The sequence below is a fragment of the Canis aureus genome, chromosome 9, assembly GCF_053574225.1.
Source record: "Canis aureus isolate CA01 chromosome 9, VMU_Caureus_v.1.0, whole genome shotgun sequence".
Lineage (NCBI taxonomy): Eukaryota > Metazoa > Chordata > Mammalia > Carnivora > Canidae > Canis > Canis aureus.
In genome coordinates, this window is record NC_135619.1 from 8,922,069 (window position 1) to 8,946,809 (window position 24,741).

Consider the following 24,741-nt stretch of genomic DNA (forward strand, 5'->3'; position numbering starts at 1 on the left):
ATTTATCCTGCTATGATCCCAAGAGAAGGAAGGGAGATGTCTCCATCTCCACTCTATTAAGTGCCACTCTCCAAAGGGAGTGGCACTTAATAGAACCAGTTTAAGTTGCTCTAGGCTGGGACAGAGTTTGGATGCAGGCTTTTATACCAGCTTCGTGTATACTCAGGCTATAGGCAGGGAAGTGCTACACACTACTCTCACCACTTCAGTTGTCATCCTAATAAGTATAGAGTACTGCAAGGTGAATTGACACATAATAGTATTGTCAATGAAGAATGATTGGAAATGTTTGGGAGGACCACAGTAGGGTAGTGAAAGATCAATGTCTGTGCAATGGCACTTGACCTCTGGTTCACGTGTCGGGTACTAGAAGGCTCAGATGGGAGGTGTTTTATTGATCTGTGTGCCAAATATGCACAGTTCATATTTATGTTTATTATCTCATTGCAAAAAAAAAAAAAAGGATTGTGATAACAGTGTCTGAAACAGTCTAGCAAAGACAACTTCCACAATGCATAAATATGCCCATAATAACTTTCGACCTTTAATTTGGCACTAGCTTTATCCCCATTATATTCTAGTCACTGCTGCACCCAGAATTTCTCATCCATTTCTAAGAGGTCAACAGTGGCTACATTTTTGTGGATTATTTTTTGGATAATATACACAGCCACCAACTCCCTACCACATGCAATAGTCAAACTTCTATACCCATTTTTGTGAGAGAATATGTAAAAGCATAGAGATACCCAAGTGTATATGGCTGAAAGCAATGATTTGTCCATTGATGCTATGGCCTGTGCTGTAACTGTGGTTTAAGTATTTGTGGTTTAAAATTAATAGACTCTACATTTTTAAAGCAAAGATCATGTCTTATTAATATTTTATAAGCACAAGTTAAATACAGCATCTGGAATATAGTAGGTGCCTAGTAAACCCTTCTGGGTGAATGATCAAATATTCTTATTCCGCTGAAGGTAAACTAGAGAAAGAGAATATGAGTGAGGTCTTTGCTCTTCTCCATGTGAGTAGTGGCTACTTCAGTTTGGTAGTGATGTAAAAAAAAAAAAAAATTATACTTATCTAATTAACAAACATTTACATTATGCTTACTACATAGTGCTTTTTATAAGCCTGGTGGAATTTGAATTATCCTACAAATATGCTTACTCCTCATAATGCCTCCTTGTGTTACTGTTACTATTTTTATTGTTGTTTTCCCTATTTTACATAGGGGGAAACAGAGACACTGTGAGGATGATCTGCTCAAGGCAACATTATGAATTTACCAACAAGAATATTTAGTTGGTTTCTTTTTAACATGAATTATCATTATTCTACCTTCTATTTATCTAGATGATTTGGGTTTATGAGAAAGTACAGGTAAATTTGTTGCTCTAGATATCAAATGAAGTTTAAAAGTATTTTTTTAAGATCGGTTCCCCATTGCCTAAAAATTCCTCTGCTATGAAATAATTCGTGGGTGGGGGTGCATTCCAGAACTACGTGTTTTAGACTCCAGATTTAAGATAAATGTTTTGAATCACAACTTATTCTATGTGAGCCTATACAAACAGCTTACCAAATAGCTTAATTGATGTGATTATCCATAAATCACTCTTTCTTATTCAGAAACATAAACCACTTCATCAAATATTCTTCTAGGGATTTTTCCCAGACACTGTCCAACTAATTCAGCCTGTCAAAATATCAGATTATGTGGACAAGTGGAAATCTTGCAAATCAAATGCTAAAAAATAGCACAGCAGCTAAAAGGGGGGAAAAACGGTCCAGGGGTATTAGTTGACTACAGTTTCAAAAGATGCTAAGATTATGATAAGACTTTTGAAAAGATAATTCCATTTTATACTAAATTAATAAATGTACAGTGTCGGGGTTGTCATGGTAGGGTGATGGGCCTACTTTTTGAATACGGATTTCAGTTCAGGCACCTCATTTTAAGAGAGAAAAATGACAAACTTAGATTACTCATAAAAAATATGCTAGGGAAGACAAGGCATCTCTAAATCACAACAAAAGGGCGGGAGATGATTGGTTGGACAAATGAAAGATTAGAAAGCTCATAACAGTTGTCTTAGAATATCTGAAAAAGCCTTGGTGGTGAGGGGTAAATATTTTCACTGCAGATACCTGCCTTTCTATTCCTGAAATACACCTTCCTCTCTCTATTGCTATTGCTCTGACCTAAAATGCCTCCTTGTTGCAATAATTTTGTAATTAGTGTCCCTGCATCTCATCTTGTATTTCTCCCACACATATCCTTCACAACATATCAGAATTATCTTTCCAAAACATAAATCTTACTGGCTTAAAAACCTCCTAGTATCTCTGCACACACACAGCATAAGTGGGAACCCAGTGGCCTTACAGGATTTCTGACTACAGCTCACATTCTTCTCCTGCCACTCCTCTTCTATCCCAACCTCCAAACTATCTCCCTTTCATTAAAATTATGCTCTGGTTTCTAAGAACTAGTCACTCTAAGAAACTCAATACTTCTAAAGTTGTTTTCCTTTACTCACACTGTTCTTTCTTTCAGTCTGAAATTCTCTACCCCATCCCCCAGCCAATGAACTTATATCTATCTTTGAGAACCAATTAAAATATGTCAACTCCTCTACAAAGCATACTCGACTTGCCACAGTCAGGATTCAGGGCCTGCTCCTCAGCACACCCCTTGCACTTCGTACATAATTGCCAAGTTATTGTTAGAAATTAATGTGCACGTCTTTCCATTTTGCCAAACTTTCAACTTCTCAACGTGGTGTCTTCCTGACCTATGACAAGGCCTGAGTCCAGATAAAGACTCTGTTTTTTGTTAGGTGAATGAAAGAGGATAATACAGTGAAGGGCAGATACTGGTTCAATATAATAACATCAATGATGACAGTGACTATAAAAGCCATCATTTCTAAGCACCAAAGAGGTGCCAAAGCAATGTCTTAGGAGCTATGCGCATACCATCTTGAGCCAAATAACCCTAGGCAGTAGGTTACTTACAAATAAAGCATCTGAGAGTCAGGGAGATAAAGCGACTTGCCCAAGGTCAAACAACAGATAAATGGTGGAACTGGGATTTAAAAACAATTCTCTCTGACTCTAAAACTCATGCTCCAAACAATACATCCACCTGCCTCCTTTAAAACTCAAAAAAATCAGAGGTATTCAGTTGATTCTGGGTCTTTCCCTGGAGGTTGGTTTCCAATCATTGCAAGTTAATATTTCTCAGAAATATTTTGAAATGATACCTTCACTCTTTGGAAGATTGGATTCTGCACAGATTCTGCACCAAGGTACGGGTGGCTTGGAAGGGTGCTAGCCAGCTTCCCCTCCTTGAATAATCTCCATTGGCATTCTCGAAGGTACTCTGAATATTTATGTTATCTAAATAAAATTAGGCATTTATAAATGAACAGAGTTTCCAGACTAGCTGCATTTACTCTCTCTCTAGATTGATACCTCCAGTCCCTCCTGTAGAGAGATTTGGGACCTTCTGCTGACTGTACAGGATGCCTTCATGTCCAGCATTTAGTGAAAAAACAGATTCTATAGAACACAGAAATGTAGATTATTACTGTTTAGGTCCTCTGCTTAATGTTAATCATATACATTCTATATCACTCTCTTTCCAACCTCTACAGAGAACATTCTTTCTGAATGTGCTATAATGATTTACTTATTAGGACCATCAGCTAATGCTTATGTTCTTGGCTATTTGAAAGCCTAAGAAACGTTCTGAAATTGTTTATGGAAAAATTGCTTAGTATTTGCTTATCTCCCTACCATGGGATATATGCAAGGAGAAGCTTAATGTACTTATGTTCCCCCTCTGATCGCATCTTGCCATCTGTGGTGCATCCAAGAGGACCAGGGAGGCCTGCATCCATAATGACTGTACTTTAATATTCTGGATGCTATTGTAGATACCAATAGATTTCAGAAGGAACCAAAGCCTAGGGAAATATATGGTAAGTGCAGCCCAGTTACGTTCTTTTAGATGACACGCCCGAAGTGGAACATCCTAAAGTTTGCAGGTTTGTACGTGACATCTTTGAAAATAGCTCTAGATGTGCAGTTGGCTCTGTTCAAAAAATGGAACGTCAAAGGTGACTCAGCCTAGCTGAAGCAAGAAAAGTTTAATTCAGAACATAATTTGCTTTCCTTTATTTGCACACTGCAATTCTGGGGAATAAAAGCCATTATGGAATCAAAGGACAATTTGCTTTTTTGTTGTTGTTGTTGTGCACTGAATTTTTAAAGGCTTTTTTAAAAGAACATAAACAGATGAATGATACTAGATTCAGTTCAGCTTAAAACTAACTACCTTGAGCTCTTTCCCATGATAAACAGAAACTAATCTTGGCTCTCTGCCCCCAGGCACAGCACAGTTCTGTGTGTACTCACTGAGACAGATCTCTTTCTTGTCTGGGGAAAGAAAGTCCGAGCAGCAGCATGGGCAGTGATTTTCAGAGAGACGGGATTTTAAAAGATACTCAATTATGAATGTTTCAACCTTCTCCCTCAACCCCCCTTGCCTTTTGGGTCTCTCTGTCTCTCCAAACTTCAAAGGGAGATTTTGAGCCTGTAAGAGAAATCTCTGGGCCTTTCTATGCGTCTTGTGGGGAAGAGGGAATACCATTAGAGTGGGAAGCTCAGGAGAAATTATGTCCACACTCAAAGGAAAGTGAAAGAGAAGATCTAATAAAGTGAGGGATACAGTGAAGATTCCAAGAGCCAAATAAAATGTGTTCCTCTAGGAGTTTTTGTAGGATGAGGATATAAGGTGTGGATGCAGAGGTTTGGGGGGCAATGACAGAGTGTGAGGATATTGCTATGAATTATGCATTGAATTCCTTGGACCTTTAAGAAACATCAGGAAAAAGGTAGGATTGCTTCTAATTACTTGTTATTTTATTTTTTAATTTAAATTCAATTAGCCAACATATAGTAAGTACATCATTAGTTTCAGATTTAGTGTTCAACAATTTATCAGTTGTGTATATCATCCATTGCTCATCATATCACATGCCCTCCTTAATGCCCATTACCCAGTTACCCCACCTTGCCTCCAGCACCCTCAGTTTGTTTCCTATACTTTAGAGTTTCTCATGGTTTTTCTCCTTCTCTGATGACTTCCCATTCAAGTTTCCCTCCTTTCTCCTATGATACTCTGTGCTGTTTCCTATATTTCACATATGAGTGAAACCATATGATAATTCTTTCTCTGATTGACTTAATTCACTCAGCACAATACCTCCAGTCCATCCATGTCAACATAAATGGTAGTAAGTATTCATCCTTTCTGAATATATATATATATATATATCCATTCATCTGTTGATGGACATCTTGACTCTTTCCACAGTTTGGCTATTGTGGACATTGCTACTATGAACATTGGGGTACAGATTCCCCTTTGGATCCTTACATTTATATCTTTGGGGTAAATGCCTAGTAGTGCAATTGCTGGGTCTTAGGGTAGCTCTGTTTTTAACTTCTTGAGGAACCTCTAGACCATTTTCCTGAGTGGCTGTACCAGCTTGTAATCCCACCAACAGTGTATGGGGTTCCTCTTTCTCCACATTCTTGTCAACACTTGTTGTTTCCTCTCTTGTTAATTTTAGCCTTTCTGACTGGTGTAAGGTGGTATCTCATTGTGATCTTGATTTGTGTTTCCCTGAAGGTAAGTGATGTGGAGCATTTTTTCATGTATCTGTTGACTATTTGTATGTCTTCTTTTGAGAAATGTCTGTTCGTGTCTTCTGCCCATTTTCTGACTGGATTATTTGTGTTTTGGGTGTTGAGTTTAAGAAGTTCTTTATAGATCTTTGACACTAGCCCTTTATCTGATATGTCATTTACAATATCTTCTCCCATTCTGTAGGTTGTCTTTTAGTTTTGTTGACTTTTCCTTGCTGTGCAGAAGCTTTTTATCTTGATGAAGTCCAAAGAGCTCATTTTTGCTTTTGTTTCCCTTGTCTTTGGAGATGTGTCTAGCAAGAAGTTGCTGTGGTTGAGGTCGAAGAGGTTGCTGCCTGTGTTGTCCTCTTGGTTTTGACAGATTCCTGTCTCAGTGTATTGATAGAGGGAACCTACTTAAATATCATAAAAACCATCTACAAAAAGCCCACAGAAAATATCCATTCTCAATGGGGAAAAACTAAGAGCTTTTCCCCTAAGATAAGAACATGATACGGATGACTACTTTCACCACTGTTGAACATAGTACTAGAAGTCCTAGCTTCATCAATCAGACAAAAAAAAAAAAAAAAAAAAAAAAAAAGGAATTCAAATTGGCAAAGAAGAAGAAAAACTATCACTCTTTGCAGATAATATGATACTTTATGTGGAAAACTGAAAAGACTCCACCCCAAAATTCCTAGAACTCTTACAGGAATTCAGTAACATGGCAGGATATAAAATCAGTGCACAGAAATCAGTTGCATTTCTATACACTAAGACTAAAGAAAGGGAAATTTAAGGAATCAATCCCATTTACAACTGCATCAAATGCATAAGATACCTAGGAATAAACTTAACCAAAGAGGTAAAGGATTTGTCCTCTAAAAGCTACAGAACACATATGAAAGAAATTGAAGAAGACACAAAGAAATGGAAAACATTTCATACTTATGGATTGGAAAAGTAAATATTTTTAAAATGTCTGTGCTACCCAGAGCAATCTATACATTCAATGCAATCTCTATCAAAATACCACTGACATTTTTCATAGAGCTGGAACAAATAATCCTAAAACTCATATGGAATCAGAAAAGACCCCAAATAACCAAAGGAATGTTGAAAAATAAAATCAAAACTGGTAGCATCATAATGTCTGATTTGAAGGTATATTACAAAGCTGTGGTCATCAAGACAGTATGGTACTGGCACAAAAAAACAGAAACATAGATCAGTGGAACAGAATAGAGAATCTAATTACTTTCTGCTTGTGGAGGTCTTTCTCTGAATATACAGTACATGGAGAATAGACACTGTTAGGACCCAGCTTATAATAGGAATTAAAGAAGAACCTAAGTCTAAAGCCAGGAAGGAGTGAATTTTGTCTCTACAGCCCTTCTTGAATTGGAGATGCAGCATGTGGCCTTAAGGACCATGAAGCTGTGGTCATGGAATCACCAAGGAGAGCATTGACCTAGAGCATGGTAGGGACCATTGGAAAAGTCTCTGTGTCAAACATTTAGCTCTACAATATATGTCAGGACCTTACCGCTGGCCACTAAATAACAGGATTCACCACTACCACTAAGAGATCACCTGCTGTAGTTAAGGACAAATGGAAGAACAATTAATGATGTCTCAGGGATCTACCAAGGGCTGAGTTCCAGGATAATGCTAAAAACAGTGTAAGACACAGCTGAAACTACCCAGGAAGTTTATAATCAGTCTAGGGAATCATGATTACCCATAGGGCACAATTGAGGATTAAGAAAAACTAGAAGAGTCAGGAAAGGCATATTCAGTGGCAGTTCAGTAGCGGCATCTCACCATCTCTCAATTTAGGTAAAGCATGTCCCAACACAGAGGATACAATCTCTTGGGGGAGAAGGATCACCTAACCCCATGGGTTGGGGTAGCAGCTGCATCAAACTGGGAGACAGACTTCCTAACCCTTAGTCAGGGCCTTACATTTTCATTCTGTGCTAGGCACTGTAAATTATGTAGTTAATTCAAAAGTTGGGTAATGTTCATATAGGAGAAATGAAGGAAGGCAATGAATCACAGGAAGGGAAAATGACATTACCTTGGTAGAAAAAGATGCTTCTTCCAACTGTATTTATGAAGATTCGTAAGTACTTTCTTAGCTTCAGATGAAAGACCATAAAAATAATTATGATTTTCCATATAATCATACCTTCTTAAGTGTCTAGAACCCCTTTGTAATTCTTTTACCCTTGCATTATTTTACTATAAAGGCCAGGAAGTTAAAATTATCAATTTCCTACTCTACCTTGCTGCCAGTTGTAGGCTTGTGACACTGTTCTGGTCAATGAAATATCACCAAAAGTCTGGAGTTTGCTTCCCCAAATCAAAAGGCATTACCTGGGGATCCCTAGGTGGCCCAGTGGTTTAGAGCCTGCCTTTGGCCCAGGGCATGATTGGATACCTGGGATCGAGTCCCACGTCGGGTTCCCTGCGTGGAGCCTGCTTCTCCCTCTGCTTGTGTCTTTGCGTCTGTGTGTGTGTGTGTGTGTGTGTGTGTGTGTGTGTCTCATGAATAAAAAAATAAAATCTTTAAAAAAACGTGGGGGGGCATTACCTAATGAGATTTAGACCTTACCCTTCCTCTGTCCATGAATGGTGACATAAGATAAAAATTCCATTCTTCAACCCCGAGACAGGAAATAATAAAGGTTAGTAAATGCGTAATAAGGATGGAGTAGCTGAGGATAGAAGAGTTTTAGTTCCTAATGGCATCATTGAACTGTCATGGCAATCCTGAATTTTCCACCCTTTAACTTCCTGTTTCATGAGACAAAACCCTATTTAAGTTATGGTAATGGAATTGTCTGTTATTTACTCCTAAATGAATTTATATCTAATACATGTTTCAATTCAATATAAATGCCATTTATTCCCTTCCTTATGTCACTGACATCTTCTCATAGGGGCAAACAGAGCTCTTTAAGTTTTTATGACTTTTTTTAAAGATTTGTTTATTCATAAGAGACACACACAGAGAGAGAGAGAGAGAGAGAGAGAGAGAGGTAGAGACACAGGCAGAGGGAGAGGCAGGCTCCATGCAGGGAGCCTGACGTGGGACTCGATCCCGAGTCTCCAGGATCACGCCCTGGGCTGAAGGCAGTGCTAAACCACTGAGCCACCTGGGCTGCCCTTTATGACTTTTTCTAAAATCCATAATGTCTTCCTGGATTTGGAGGAAAACATCCATTTTCTACACATGATATATTAATATTCAAAATCCCATATTGATTACCAAATGCTTCCAAAGGTATGTACCATTGTTTATGAAATTATAAAACCATATTTAGCCCCAAATTAGTACTAGACCCTTTTAAAGTCAAGCATATATGCTAAATAGTAAAATAATTACCATGTATCTTGTATTTCTACATTAATGTAGTACTATAGCATGGTCTAGAACATTTCAATTTATGATGAGATCTAAATGATTTTGGAATAGCTGGTTGACCAAAAAACCAAACAAACAAAAACCACTCAGATTGCTTCTCTTGGTCAATTCTAAAAATTTTTTCCCATTTATAGATGATCAAACCAATTTACCTTCTAGCATTTTGACCACATCCAATATATTGGCAAAATGCCAAAGTTACAGTTTCAATCTGCTCCTTACTTTTTTCAGATCTTTTTTAAACATATTTGAAACATACCATACTATGAGATGTTGCAATATCTATTAATGATTTTTTTTTTTTTGACCCAAGAGATCTGTCTTGGGACACCTTCAGCTGCCAGACACAAAGTGTCTTGAACCACTATGCAAGTATGTATATTGTTTACTTACCACGAATGCTATATGCAGGTAATTGCAGAATTGTTTTAGCAGCTTAATGATATGATAAAAGACACTGGTTCTTTCCATTGGTCTAATCCTTCATTCTCCATGTGTTTGTTTTCATTCCCATTTTTGTCACTTCATGGTCACAAAATGGCTGCCATAGTCCTAGTCATATCATCTTTATCCAACAGCACCCAAGTAAAAAAAGAGGGAGAAGAGGGCTAAGAAAAATATTCTCCTTACACAACTGTCTCTTTCATTAGGGAGCAAACTGACTTCCAGATGATCTCACCAAACTACTTCTTTAAGAAATCATCCCAGAACAATCTCTGCAAGGGGTAAGAGAAGAAAATAAGTGCCATTATTGGCCTAAACTAATCATGACATGCCCCTTTGGGTTAGTCACAGTGCTATATGAATACTATTAGCAAAGGAAAGATGTCTGAAGCCAAGTAACCACTTACAAAGCTACAGAAATAGCAACACTCCCCTTATTCCCTTATCATTGGAATGTTATTTATGACCCTCCACTATATTCTTATATGCTCACTGAAGTTAGCTATCAACAATAAATTGATATACAAGCCTATGATCTTTTTTTTTTTAAGTTATAGTTAGCCATGGCAACTCTAAAGAGCTTTAGATAGTTTTGGAAATGTAAAACCATATAGTGGTGCATTTTTGTTCATTTTCTTATTCAATAAAATTTTACTTAATAGGTCCCATGTGTCAAGTCTGTTCTATGTTCTCAATACTTACCAGGGGGAGAAAAAAACATGAACAAAAGAGAAAAAGAGCCCTGCCCTTGAGGTGCTAGGGGGGATCACAATAAATAAAAAACATCAACTAGTATTAAGCCCCTTTCTATGGAGGATTTTCTTCCTACATTTTTTTACTTCAAGTTTGGCCATATTACCTGTTTTAGCTAATAAAATGTCAGTGGGAATAATGGATGCTATTCCAAGCAGGAGCCTCTGTTTTCTACCAGGTGAAAAAGACAATTCAGCATTGAATATTCAGAATGAAAGTGATATTGAAGCACAGCCTCAGTCAATCTATGATGTAAAATGTTGCTGTAAGTAATGGAGGTGTTGTGTTACTACGGTATGACAGTAATATGATAGGCTAAGCTGACCAGTACTGGAGCTCATATAGTGTATAGACGCTGAAAAGTAGTAGAGTACAGACCCTCATAGTAAGGTAGGGGTGTGTTCAGATAGCTGTATTAAGTAGAATAATAAAGTAAACCCATTGAGGAGATGCGATTTACATTTGTGTTCTGAAATAAGGTGAGGAGATTTTGCCAAGAGAATATACAGGGAAGGTGAATTCCAAATAAAAGCACCAGTTAGACAAAAGGCCCTCAAAGAATTGTCTGTGGCTGGACGTGGCTCATAAAAGGGGAATGGTGCCAAATAGAGAAGGGTGTGGAGTTCAAGAGCAGCATTTTGGTGGTTACTTTGAGCTAACTAGAGAGCCATTACTGGGTTTCTAATAGAGGAATGAAAGGTGTTAACTTAAATTTTTAGAATTTCACTAAGCTACTGTATTGAAAATAGACTTTTGAGGGACAAAAGTAGAGCATGGAGGCCAGATAAGAGGCTAGCACAGGAGTCCAGGCTATGTAAAATGGTTACTTGAACCATAGAGGTAGTCAAGGAGATCACAAGATATGGTAAGATTCTAGACAAGTGATGCAGATAGAGAAAACAGGATGTGCTGATGGATTGGGTGTGGGGTGGAAAGAAGAAAAGACTTTATGCTTCTTTGATCAAAGTGTGCTCCCTTAGAAACAGTAACTCCATGCTCTCCAGTGGACAGAAGTATTCAGTACCATCCTTCCTACTGACTACCTGATAGTAACCAGTTATCCCACGAGGCCGGGAGACATGCTATGCCCCCAGACCACCAGTCAGTAGTGTCCACGGTCACAGTGACTTCTGAAATATGAGAGGAGATTAGAAATTAGCTATTCCTGTGTAGAAAGGAATCTGAGTATGCTTGCTACATAGTTTGATAATCTATGATATTATTATGATATATTATTATGATATGATATATTATTATATATTATTATAATCTATGATATATTATTATCATTTATTATATGGCATAGATCTAAAACTATTTTTTACTATTTTGTAATTCTTTCCAATAAGCTTTTTTTGGTCTCACTAAACTAGAAAACACTAAATTCATGTTTAGCAATTTTCAAAAAAGGGGTACAGAGTCTCCATTCCTCAAGAAATTTGATGATAAATATGCAACCTGCATAAACTCTTGATGATATTTACCATCTTTCATGGGGATATTAATGATACTACAAGTCCCATGAAAAACAGAGGATAGTTTTCTGCTCCTCCTCATTCTACACAGAGCTGTATCTCCTGGTACAGTGCCAGCTATGCCCCCAGGACACAATGGTGAACATGTTCCCATGAGATTCCACTCACAGAAAATTCAACAGCACACAGTCAAGGCTGAAAACTGGAGACATGTCATCATCGAAAGCCCATCTCCATCTTCCAGGATTGAGACCCTAGATTCTACCAACATCAAATGGGGTGATACTGGTGCTGAGATTTTTTTTTAAAAAAAGAAAATAAAAACAGGGCAAAATTGTGATGAAGTATCACCATCAACCTTAAGGTTTATTTTTTTAAAGAAGATTGTCCTTCAAAACGATTTTATATGTGCACCTGCCAAATACAAGTTCACAGATCACTAAATGAAGAATGACTTTTCATTTAGATCAATGTTCATTATTTTAAACTACTTTTGCTCATCTTCCATTTCAAGTTTTCTTATGGTTCAACAGCTGAAGAGCTTTTAAGTGATGTTGGTGCCCTATGAGTGTCATCAAATTTTTCAAATAGAAAATCCATTAATTCAGTAATGGTTTGATTACTTTATTCAGCTTCAGTTCAAAGTAAAGCTTTTAAAATTTCATTTCTTTGAAGGTGAAATTTCTGACATTATTTCAAATTCCACTTGGTTAAATGCAGCAATAAAGATAGAATTATTTGTTTTACAGTGAAAATTTGAATGAGATTTTGGGGAATACAGTTTCATAATCAAAATGAAAATAACAACATGCTTACTAAGATACTCATGAAGTAGAAGTATATTGGAATTGATTGTAGAATATATACAACTCAAAATTGAGTCCAAATTTGGGGTGATATTCTAAAAATAAAAATGAAAGTTGTCAAAATTTACACATAATTTATAGACACAGAGAAAAACTGAGCTATAAAGCTGATGTTTAATTTTTTAAAAAGACAGCTGCTGTCGGCAAATTAGTGAAATCTGTAGTTTGTAGTTGATTCCTTCAAATACTACTAAGTATTCCAAATGGCAATGAAACTTTTCTGACTGTGTCTTCTAATTCTTGTCTTCAAAAGCATTGGAAGTGTTTAACTGAAGTATTCAGTAATGAGAAAACCTAAACAAAACAAAACTCCAGCTACTGAAGTTTTTAATGTATTGTAGCTAATAAAACTAAAGCCTGAAAACAGAAAGACTTTTATATTTATCTCTATAAAAACGAAAGAATAACAGACAAAATAAATGATGATGGATCAAATGAAGTACACAATTTCATTTTGAAATTTTACAACTTTACTTTGAAATATTCCAAGTGTAGAAGGATTCATTTCATAGAACTTTTAATTGTATATTTATATATTCTGTGCCAGTGGGATAAAATTGCAAAGTCCTATGGTTTTGCGGTATCTAAATTTGGAGCAACACTCAAAAGAAGTATATGTAGAGAAAATGGTTTGACAAATTTTTATCATAAAAATATTTATCAAAGAAAGGTCCTCTTGATGGAGGCACTTGATGGAGGCAAAACGAATTTGTGGCCTATTTTAAATGAACTATATGTATACTTTAATGAAAGAAAGCAGAATTGAGATCTCTTCCATTTAATAGAATTTACTCTGAGCTTCCCGGTTTCTTGACACTTGTGGATATAGTGTTTTTCTCATTTAAAAATACTATATTATACAGAGAAGAATCTACTGACTGTATCAGTAATTCAAATTACTGTTTCATATTTTCTATATATAAGGATATATGTAAATTTTACTTTAGAAATGTGTTTTCAAAAGTAGTTATGAATGAATTATTTTCTAGATCTGCAATAAAGTCTAATTTTCCATTGCAAAATACCCATTTCAAAAATTATATAATTTCAATTATTTTTCACTTCTGTTTTCTCTTCCAAGTGTAACCCAGTTTGGATGATAAATTATATAGTCATTCTAGACAAGGACAACATCAAGGATTTTTGCCAGAACAGGTAGAGAGAGGGATGGATTTGCTATTAATTGGGATGGGGAAGGTGGTTTTTGGAGCATTTTGCCTGTACTTTTGTGATAGGACTTTTTTTTCCTTTCACCAAAAATGTGAAATCTATTTTCCTGTCTCTTGAATGTGGTCTTGCAACTTACTACAACCAACAGACTGTGCCAGAAGGGATAATATGACTTTCGAGCTAGATCTGTACAGGCCTTTCAGCTTTCCCTTCTACCCTTTTAAGAACACTGCCCTGAGACTGCCACATAAGGATGCCAGTCTGACCAACAGGAAGATGAGAGGCAACAAGCAGGAGAACCAAAACATACCAGCTGACAATCAGAATCAACTGCCACCCCGATGTGTGAGGCCATCCTGGACCTTCCAATATACCTTTCAGCTGACTGCAGTCATGTGAGTAAGTTAGGAATAACCTTCCACAGAACCATGAAACACAATAAATTATGTTTTAGACCACCAAATTTTGGGGTGATTGGCTGCAGAACAATAGGTAACTGTTAGAATATTTAAACAAAGAGATTGATTATGAAAATCTAAAGAATGATGGACAGGAAAAGGATGAGGATCAAGGACTAAGTCCTGGGTACTCTAATATTTAGTTAATATCTATACTACATTAGTATATATTAATATTACATGCATATTATATTAAATTTTGACTATATTATTGGAAAAATATTTTGTAGTTAAAAATAGCTACGGAAGGGATTCTCTTATATTTCAAAAATGTTAAGCCAGTGTGACAACTTACAGTGACAGTGTAACCTATGAAAACATCAAAATGTTTTCATCTTTTGCTTCACAAATTCTATTTGTTTGTAAATGAGAACATGAAAAGTCTATTGTTAGAAATTACTATGTATATAAACACACACACAATATATGTATATTGCAAATATCACAGTGACTAAAGTCACAGTGTGTGCGTGTATGTGTGTGTGTGTGTGTGTATGTGTTTACTGGCCTAAAGCATCATATTTGGGAACCATGGATGACAATGACAAACAAAGCTTTATGCCATAATGAAATTTGTGATCTAGTGGAGGATATAGACAATTAAATGAACAATTACGATGTGAGGAGTATGGCCTGCTATGGGACAACATACTGGACAACTTTAACCTCAGACTTGGGAAAAAATCAAGAAGAGAAATTTTCTGAATAAATCAATTTCCCAAATGAGACTTGGAAAATATATGAATGCTAACCAATCAGCAAAGATTATAAGATATGAAATCCTGAAGGTCAGAGAAGGAGAGACATCATTATATGTTCTAAGATTTATAAGAAACTATGGTGCATAGTGTTTGGAGGAAGGGGAAGAGTAAGAACAGAAACACTGAGGAAGACATACAGGGGATCAAAATGCAGGATTCTAAGTATTATTCATCATGTTGCAAAGTAAGACTTTATTTGAAGATTTAAAATAACTGTTTCAGTATAGTGGTAGGGGTGAAAGCTAGGCTATAGAAAGTTTCAACTTATGATAAATTGACTTATGATTTCTTGACTTCACAATGATGCTAGGGTGATATGAATTCAGTAGAAACCATACTTGAATTTTTTGGATCTTTTTCTGGACTAGTCACATGTAGTACAGTACTCTCATGATGTTGGATGGATAGCAAGCCACAGCTCTCAATCAGCCCTGCAATTGCAAGGGTAAACAATTCATGCTATACACTTTCAATGATTCGGTGTCCACACAACCATTCCATTTTTCACTTTCAGTACAGTATTCAATAAATTGCATGAGACATCCAACACTATCGTATAAAATAGATTTTGTCCTGGATGGTTTTGCCCAACTACAAGTTAAGGTGAGTGATCTGAGCATATTTAAGGCAGGCTATGCTAAACTAGGCTAAACCATGATGTTTAGTAGATTAGGCATAGTAAATACATTTTTTACTTAGGATGTTTTCAATTTAAAATGGATTTATTGGAACATAACCCAATCAGAAGTTGAGGAAAATTTGCATAGTGGATTGAAGTATGAGAGGGAAGAGAATAGCCATAAAGATGTTTAACACTTTCAAATTCTGTTTCTATGAAAGAAAGATGATAAGGACTTGGTGTCTAGGAGAATAATGTGTTTTCAAAGAGGTTGTTATAAAGTTAGGCAACACTTGAGCATGGTTAGTCCTGATAGGGAGTAAGCTCAAAAAAAATGGTAGAGCTAAAGGTACAGGAGAAGGAATCCTCCCCCATTCATTGAGGGAGAATGCTGAAAGGTGAAAAGGAAAGAGATCAAGAGCCCAGGTAGAGACATTAGCACTAGACAGTTAATTCATGTACTGAAATGAAATGGAGAGAAAGGAGGAGAGGATAAGTGCAGGTGCAAAGAAACTGCTTTGGTTGCATGAAGTTGAGAACACTGGTAGTAGGCTTCTATTTTCTCCTTAAAGTAGGAGGCTAAGACATATGCTGAGGGGTAAGAAGCAAACTGGCAGGAACAGAGGTTTAAGGAAAAAGGAGAAGGTTGGAAATAGCTGTTACAAAGAAATGAGATCAAGAACTAATTAGGAACTCAATGGCAGCCCAGTGGAAGTTGGATGTCATGAATTTAGAATAGCATCAATATGCTAGGTTGTAAGTTTATTCCCCTCAGTGCTCATCATTAGGGATATAAACTCAAGGAAGATAAGGTAGCTAAATTCGGTCAGAATTATCTCTTCCAGGAAGATATTTTAGAAGGACGATGGAGCCATATGACACACATGCTTCAATATAAGGCAAGTTAGGATAAATGTTACATGAATGATACAAACAATGATGTCTATAAGCCTACGGAGAAGAGGCAAGTCAATATTGCATGCATCTGTCAAAGCAAACAGTGAGAGTTTTCTAAGATAGATGGGAAATGTCAGGACATTCTGGATGAGGAAAACTCACAGGTGATGGCTTAGTGCTCTTAGAGACAGGAAAAGGAGTTAAAGAAATGATGGGTCCTTGGTAAGAAGTGAGGTAAACTACATTAGAAAGGAAGGTGTGCCTAAGTCAAGGTAGTGTGTGTGTATGTAAGTTTGGAGCCATTATGAATCTTGAGCAAAATAATGATATATTGTGGGCAGAGGTGATGAACAAAGGGTGCATGCACGCACACACATGCACAATAAACTCTCATGCCTTAGTCAACATCACTATTGAATAGACACTCATGCTTTAATTTGGTTAGCAATAAGTGGATACCTTAGGAGTATGAACAAAATTGTGAGAATCATATACAACTTTTAATATTCTATATCTAGCAAATGTATTTTTGAAAACTCAGTATATTGTTTAGTTTCTAAAAGTTTTGTTTCTTTCTTCAACTAATATTGATTAAGTACCAGGTACTCTTCCATGTGGTAGGATTACAATATGAAAGAAAACAGAAAAAAGAAAAAACCCTGTTCTCAGTGAGTTCATCTTTTATTAGGAAAGACAGACCATAAAAAATAAATAGATAAAATACATGGTATGCAATGATGTGGTAAGTTCTTTTAAAAATGAATAAAGCCTGGAGGAAAATGGACAGTGCCAGGTCTTGGGAGATGTTTTACAAGTTTCAATTGAGTGGTCAGCAAAGGCCTTATTATGGAGTTGACATTTGAAAAAGAGCTGAAGGATATAATAAAAAAGCCATAGGGCAATCTGAGGTGATTGTAAGGACTTTGGCTTTTACTCTGAGTGAAAGGGCAGGTCATTAGTAGGTTTTGAATAGAGGAGAAAATATGATTTGATTTAAGTTTTGAAAGGATCATTTTAGCAGCTATACAGAAAGTAGAGTAGGTAGGTAAGAGTAGAAATGATGAAATGATAATGAGAACGTTTGTCATTTGAAAGAGCAATGATGCTGCTTTGCACTGTGGGTAGCAATGTTGCTGTGATGATCTGTTGGAATATGAACATATTCTGAAGGTAAGGTCAATAGGATTTGATGAGAGATGGAGATAAGGTATGTATCAAAGAATGAAGTAAAAAATGACTCCAAAATTTTTGACTCAAGCCAAAGGATAGATTTACCATTTCCTAAGATAGAAAAGACTATAGGTTGGGGGATCCCTGGGTGGCTTAGCGGTTTAGCTCCTGCCTTCAGCCCAGGGCCTGAACCTGGAGCCCCGGAATGGAGTCCCACGTCGGGCTCCCTGCATGGAGCCTGCTTCTCCCTCTGCCTGTGTCTCTGCTTCTCTCTCTCACTCTGTGTGTCTCTCATGAATAAATAAATAAAATCTTAAAAAAAAAAAAAGACTATAGGTTGGAGATGAAGACCAGGAGTTTAGTTTTGGACCAACAAAGTCTAAGATGCTTACTAGACATCCAAATGGAGATCTTTAGTAAGCAGCTAGCTATATAAAATCTGGAGTTAAGGCACAATTTCAGCATAGAGATATAAAACGTGGAGTATTTGTCATCTAAATGAGTATAGGTAGAGCATAGGACTGGGCTCCAAAGCCCTGCAAAATTTATGGGAGATTGAGGAAAATGACGGTGAGGTAGAAAGAAATTCACTTTAAATACAAAGATGCAGATAGGTTAAAAGTGCAAGGACAGTAAAAAATAGAATATGCTAAATGCTAACCAAAAGAAAGCTGGATTAGCTATTTTAATATCAAACAAAGTAGAATTCAGAGCAACGACTATTACCAGGGATTAAGGGGGTTATTTTACAATAATAAAGGGGTCAAGATGTAAAAATCCTAAACATTTACGCATCTAATAATAAGCTTCAAATTATAAGCAGAAACTGAAACAACTGCGAGGAAAAACAGAGACAGCCACTGTGATGCCTGGGCATTTCAACATTCTATTCTAGATAATATATAGGAAAATTAGACCAAAAGTCCATAAACATACAGAAAATACAAATAATATTGTGAAGAAAGTTGACGTAGTTGATATTTGTAAGACATTCCACCTCACATTTTCCTTAAGCACAAATAAAGAAGGCATTTTCTAAGATAAGCCATATTCTGAAAGTCCAATAAACAGCTCTATTGAGAGCTTTATTTATTTATTGAACTTTAAAATGATCAAATTTTACAAAATATGTTCTCTGACCACATTCCAATTATTTTGGAAATAAATAATAAAAATATCTCTGAAAACCCCCAAATACATTGTAACTGAAAAACAAACTTATAAACAACTTGTGGTTCAAAGAAGAAACCACAAGAGAAATTAGAATATATTTTGAGTTGAATGAAAAAGGTAATATAATATATTAAAATTTGTGGTATTTTATTCAATGCATAAGGGAAAATTTCTAGTATTCAACACTTGTAGTAGCAAAATATAAAGTTCTCCAAACTATGTTCTGAGTTTTTTTTCCTAATGAAAATAGACAAAGATGAAGAAATGAAACCCAAAGTAAGATGAAGAAGGAAATAATGTAGATAAGAGCAAAAATCAATCAAATAAAAAAACTAAAAGGAAAGAGAGGAGTGAGAGAATATAAATAGAACAAAAGCAGGCTCTTTATAAAATTGACAAAAACAACAAACCTCCAGCTAGACTGAACAGAAAAAAAGGAAAAATGCATAAGTTGCTAATGTCTGATGAAAAGAAACTATCACTACAGATATTACAGAGATCAAATAGATAATGAAAGAATATTTTGAACATTATACTAATAAATGTGACAATTTAGATGAACAGAAAAATTTAAGACAAACTACCAAAGCTCACTCCAGAAGAAACAGATAACCTTAATATTTGTGTAGCTATTGGAGAAATTGAAACTCTAGTTATCTTTGAACAAGAAAAGTTCAAACCCAGATGGCTTCGAGGGTGAATCCTACCAATCATTTAAAGAAGTAGGGATACTACTTTTATACAAACTCTTTTCAAAAATAGGAGAGAGCTTTCCAATTCATTCTGTGAAACTTGTATTACCCTGATACCAAACAAGACAAAGCCATTGATAAAACATATCTACACACCAGTATTCTTTATTTAAAAAGATGCACAAATTATAAATAAAATTTTAGCTACTGAATCTAAAAATATATCAAAATGAGAAGACATTTTGACCACATTGGGCCATGTGGTCTCAGTCACAGCTATTCAACCATGGAGCACAAAGGCAGCTGCAAATGATCAGGGCTATGTTTTAATAAAACTTTATTTATGGACACTAAATTCAAATTTTCCATAATTCTTACATATTACAAATGTTATTGTTCTTTTGAATTTTTTCCCAACCCCTTGAAAATATAAAAGCCTTTCCTAGCTCATGGGCCAAGCAAAAACAGATGGTAGACCAGATCTGGCTAATGGGACATTATCTCTGGTGTAGAGCAACTGGAACAGTCACATTCTGCTTGTGGGAATTTAAAATAGTATGACCACTGTTAGTTATTTCTGATAGAGAGCAAGCATGAGCAGGGGAGGGGCAGAAAGAGAGGGAGAGAGAAAGTCTTAAGCGGGCTCCACACTCAGCACAGAACCCAATGCAGGGCTCAATTTCACAACCCTGAGATCATGACCTGAGCCAAAATTAAGAATCAGGTGCTTAACCAACTAAGCCAACCAGGTGCTCCAGTACAAAACTTTAAAAGCAGTTTGGCAGTTTCTTTTTTAAAATTCTATTTAAATTCAATAAATTAACATATAATGTATTATTGGTTTCAGAGCTAGAGTCAGTGATTCATCATCCAGTGCTCATTGCATCACATGCCCTCTTTAGAGTCCATCACCCAGTGCTCCCAACCCCTATCCCCTTCCCCTCCAGTGACCCTCAGTTTGTTTGCTATGATTAAGAGTCTCTTATGGTTTGTCTCCCTCTCTGATTTCGTCTTGTTTAATTTTTTTCCCTCTTTTCCCCTATGATCCTCTGTTTTGTTTCTTAAACTCCACATACGAGTGAGTTTGTACAATAATTGTCTTTCTTAAAAAGTTAAACATATACCTACTATACAATCCAGCCATTTCATTCCTAGGTATTTATGCAACAGAAAAGGAAGCATATAACCTCACAAAGACTTGTGCTTGAATATTCATAGCAGTGTTATTTGTAGTAGCCCCAAACTGGAAACAACTTAAATCTCCATCAATTAGTGAATGTATAAACAAATTGTGGCATATCCGTGCAATGGAATCTCAGCCATAACAAGGAATAACCTATCAGTACACACAACAACAGAGAGTGCATCTTAAAATAATTAGGCTGAGTGAAAGAAACCATTTATAAAGAGTATATGCAGTATGGTTCCATTGATATTAAATTCTATGTCATGCAAGCTCATCTACAGTGATAGAAAGCAAAACAGTGGTTTCCTGGAGAGAGATGGGCATGTGAGAGAGGCCTGGATTCCAAAGGGCCACAGGAAAACTTCTAGGAGTAATAGAAATGTTCACTATGTTGATTGCGATGATGGTTTTAGAAGTATATACACGTGTCAAACTCATTACGTTGTGTATGTCAAGTTGTACCTTATATCAACCATACCTAAATAACATTGCAAGAGATTAAACCTGTCCTCAGAAACAATTTTATAAATTTTACATGCTACCCCAAATTTAAACTAATGATTGTCCCTCTGGGGCAATTGCTTTTTAAATCTTGCATCTAATTTTAGAACAGTGGGCTTTAATTCCTTGAATTTGTCAGCAAGATTTAGCAAGCAGATGGGGAGTATATCTGGAGAGGCAAGCATATAGTAGGCAATCATAATGATTTCTGAATTGAGGAAGGACTATGTTGTCAGACAAATATGCATACCATTTAAGCATTTACATTTTTGACTGTGCGTAGAACCAGTCACTTGGGGAGCTAAGAGACTAGGGTGGGCCCTCCTCCTTTCTAATTTGCAGATCAATTTTGATTTTCCCAAATCTTAAGATTTCAAATGAGACAAAGTAAGTCTCTGTGAATTTTGCCAACTGGTATGTTGAAAGTGAGGAGTCCAAGTTTCCCCACTAAAAAATCTAAGTGCCAACTGGAAATTTGGAGACAATCTATCCCTTCGTTTTGTAGATAAGAAAACTGAGATACAGAAAGGTAGAGTGACATGGTAACACATTTTAATCAGTTTCTGTTACATGCCAATCAGATACCAGCTGAAGTACTATGGGCAAGTAGCAGACAAGCTTATATAGTTACATTAACAAGAAAAATGTGAGATTATATCAAAGATATTAATGATCAGTGAATAGCTGTCCTCATGAGTTTTCCTTCCTATAAAGTCATTAACATATGCACATATGAAATGTGCACAGAGTGAAAAGTGGTGTAATAGATTGGTGTATACTCCCTGTTATTATCCTTTTAAAATAGTTGGATATACACCTGAATTAAAAAAAAAAAAAACTGTTAGGAACATATAAATTAACACATTAGCCCTGAACATCAATAACGATGGTTTGGGGTCTGGGTATGACCTCATCCCGAGAGAGAGAAGATTGTCTTGAGAAGATAATGCATTGTTTTCTATTATATATATGATACTATTTAAATTCAGCACTGATTAAAATCTGAAGTAAGTTTAATGTCACTGCTTTCATTTATATAGGTGAACCCCAAATGGAAACTCTGAAGCCCAAATTGATTTACAAAGCCCTATTATTCTCATGTAGTTTTTCCTTGTAAAACTTCTAACTGGTTATGGTATTGTTTCACAAACAAAAGCTTTGCAAGGTTATCTTTTTTGTCTGGTTTGTCTGGTAGCTCCCTTGTCTCCTAACCTGCATTACACATTCTGAATAGGACCCTGTGAATGTAATTAAGGGTCACACATATGATATAAAGAGTAGGGGGTGAGGAATTAATTTCTCAGTTTTTCTTCCCTGGGCTACAGATCAGTTTGCAAGTTACTATTCAATTCAGCAACACAGAGCTCAGAGGAAAAGACCAAACTGCTACATCTGCTCTGCATTATAAAGCAAGAGAGAGAAAGAGAGAGAGAGAGAGAGAGAGAGAGAGAGAGAGAGAAAGATTAGATTTTATTTGAGCACAAAATGAACATCCACAGTCTGTACACTCTGCTTGGGAATAGCTCCGTGTTTTAGGTTGGGTAGCTTTTTTAATGCTCTTTTCCTCTTCCTCCCCAGTTCCACCCAGTTCATCACTAAAGCTCAGACACAGTACTCTTCTGGGCCCCATTTATGCAAATTGTGGACCATTCAAAAGGAAGAGCATAAAGGTGATACAGAATGGCCAGGAAACTGCACTCTGAAGGTGATTATTAACACCATGAAGGAGTCTGGGGAACGAGATTAAACCATGTCTACTTTGAGCCACTATCACAAATATTTTGACACCAAAATGTGGTTTCACTGTGAAGTACCTATGACATTCAAAGAGAACATAAAGATGAAAATGCTTTTAAAAATAAGAAAGCATTAAAATGGTGGAACAGTCTACTAATTGAGAAATTACTGGCATTGATACTGGGGTGATTTGATAACATTAAATAGACATTACTAGACGTTACTTCATCATACAGAAGAGGAGACGTCAGTGGGATTTATCATACTTGCTATCTTGTTCCTATTCATGGTTAATTACTTAGGACTCTGGGAAATCAAATAAAACTAGCCTGGTCTCTTCTATAGAACTGAATTCACTGGTTGGTGCAAATGTGTTTGCAACATCTTAATAACAAATCAGTGCTGCCCCCTTAACTTGTGAAGCTCCACATTAACAATAGGATCTATTAGCTATACAACATTGGTTGGAAGTTTATTGGCTTTATTTAGGAATGGTCTTGCCATTTCTACCCTCTTCCCAAAACTGCCAAGGGGCTAAAGTTTGATTTAGTTACCCCCTTCCTACAGTCTCCTCACTTCCTCCCATTTTGTCCCAGGTGAAGTACCACAGGGACAAGCAGTTTTCTTTTCTTTTTATTTTTCCCCAAAACTCTCATCAACTCTTCCACTGTTGTCTTTCTTACCTACCTGCTCAAGATAACAGACGGAGGATTAACCTCGATTTCTTTCTTCTTTAAGAAGAAAATGACAGGAACAATATTTGTAAATAGAGAGAAACCATAACAGTTATCGGAAGGTAAAGGCGAGGGAAGGAGCAAAAAGAAGGAATAAAAAGAAAGCAGAAGTGAAGCAAGTTTTGAGGACTTACTGAAAGAAAGTGTAGAGAATCAGGTTGAAGGAGACAAAGAAGAAGGAAACCTTTGGGGAAGACAATGGGCATATGAGTGGGTCATCCTTGTGTTCTGAAAAAGCTCCAAAAACTCAAAGCAGCAAAATAAACCACAGCAATTCACTGTCAGTGAACAGTAATTCTTCTAAATTAAAAACGAGGACATTTTTTTAAATCCAATGAAGAGATAAAATGATTAAATGGGAAGAACAATAAGAAATTGCTGAGAAGATCAAATTGAGGAAATTTCCCAGAATGAAATGTACAAGAGAATGAGTCAGAAAGAATAAAGGTTCATGAATGATAGATACAAGAAATGTAATCTCATCCTATTAGGAATTTTAGAGAAAAAGAAAAGAAAAAGCAAGGGAGAGGAAAAAGCAATAAAGGCACATATATACAACATAATTTCCCTGAGTTAAAGAAAAGTAACAGCCTTCTGATAGAACAAAACCACCAAGTTTCAAGCAGAAGACATTTTAAAGATCCTGGTGAATTTTGAGAATTCAGAGATCCAGAGGAAATGCTAAATCTTTGGAGAGCGAGGGGGTAGGTTCCCTGTGAAGGAAAGAGAATTAAACTGCTGTTAGACTTCTCATTAGCAATCTGGGATGCTAGAAAACAACAGAACAAAGTCTTCAGAGTATTAAGGAAAAAATTAATTGAAACTTATTTAGGTATTTAGGTTTAGGTTTTGTTTTTTGTTTTTGTTTTGTTTTGTTTTGTTTTAAATCAGAACAGGGAATGAAAGGAAAACTTTTACTTGCTGTTTTCATGCTAGACCAGGGTTCAGGTGCTGCCTGCCTTTGTGTGATCT

General features: G+C 36.2%; 1 long non-coding RNA gene across 1 annotated transcript in view; it reads right to left on the bottom strand.

The window, feature by feature from the left end:
• LOC144320026 (uncharacterized) overlaps positions 1 to 24,741 on the bottom strand; it is a 57,650-nt gene that overhangs the window by 27,625 nt on the left and 5,284 nt on the right. Inside the window, exon 2 of the long non-coding RNA XR_013385621.1 lies at positions 9,527 to 9,698. This is a non-coding gene — a long non-coding RNA (uncharacterized LOC144320026). The remainder of the gene's footprint in view (positions 1 to 9,526; positions 9,699 to 24,741) is intronic.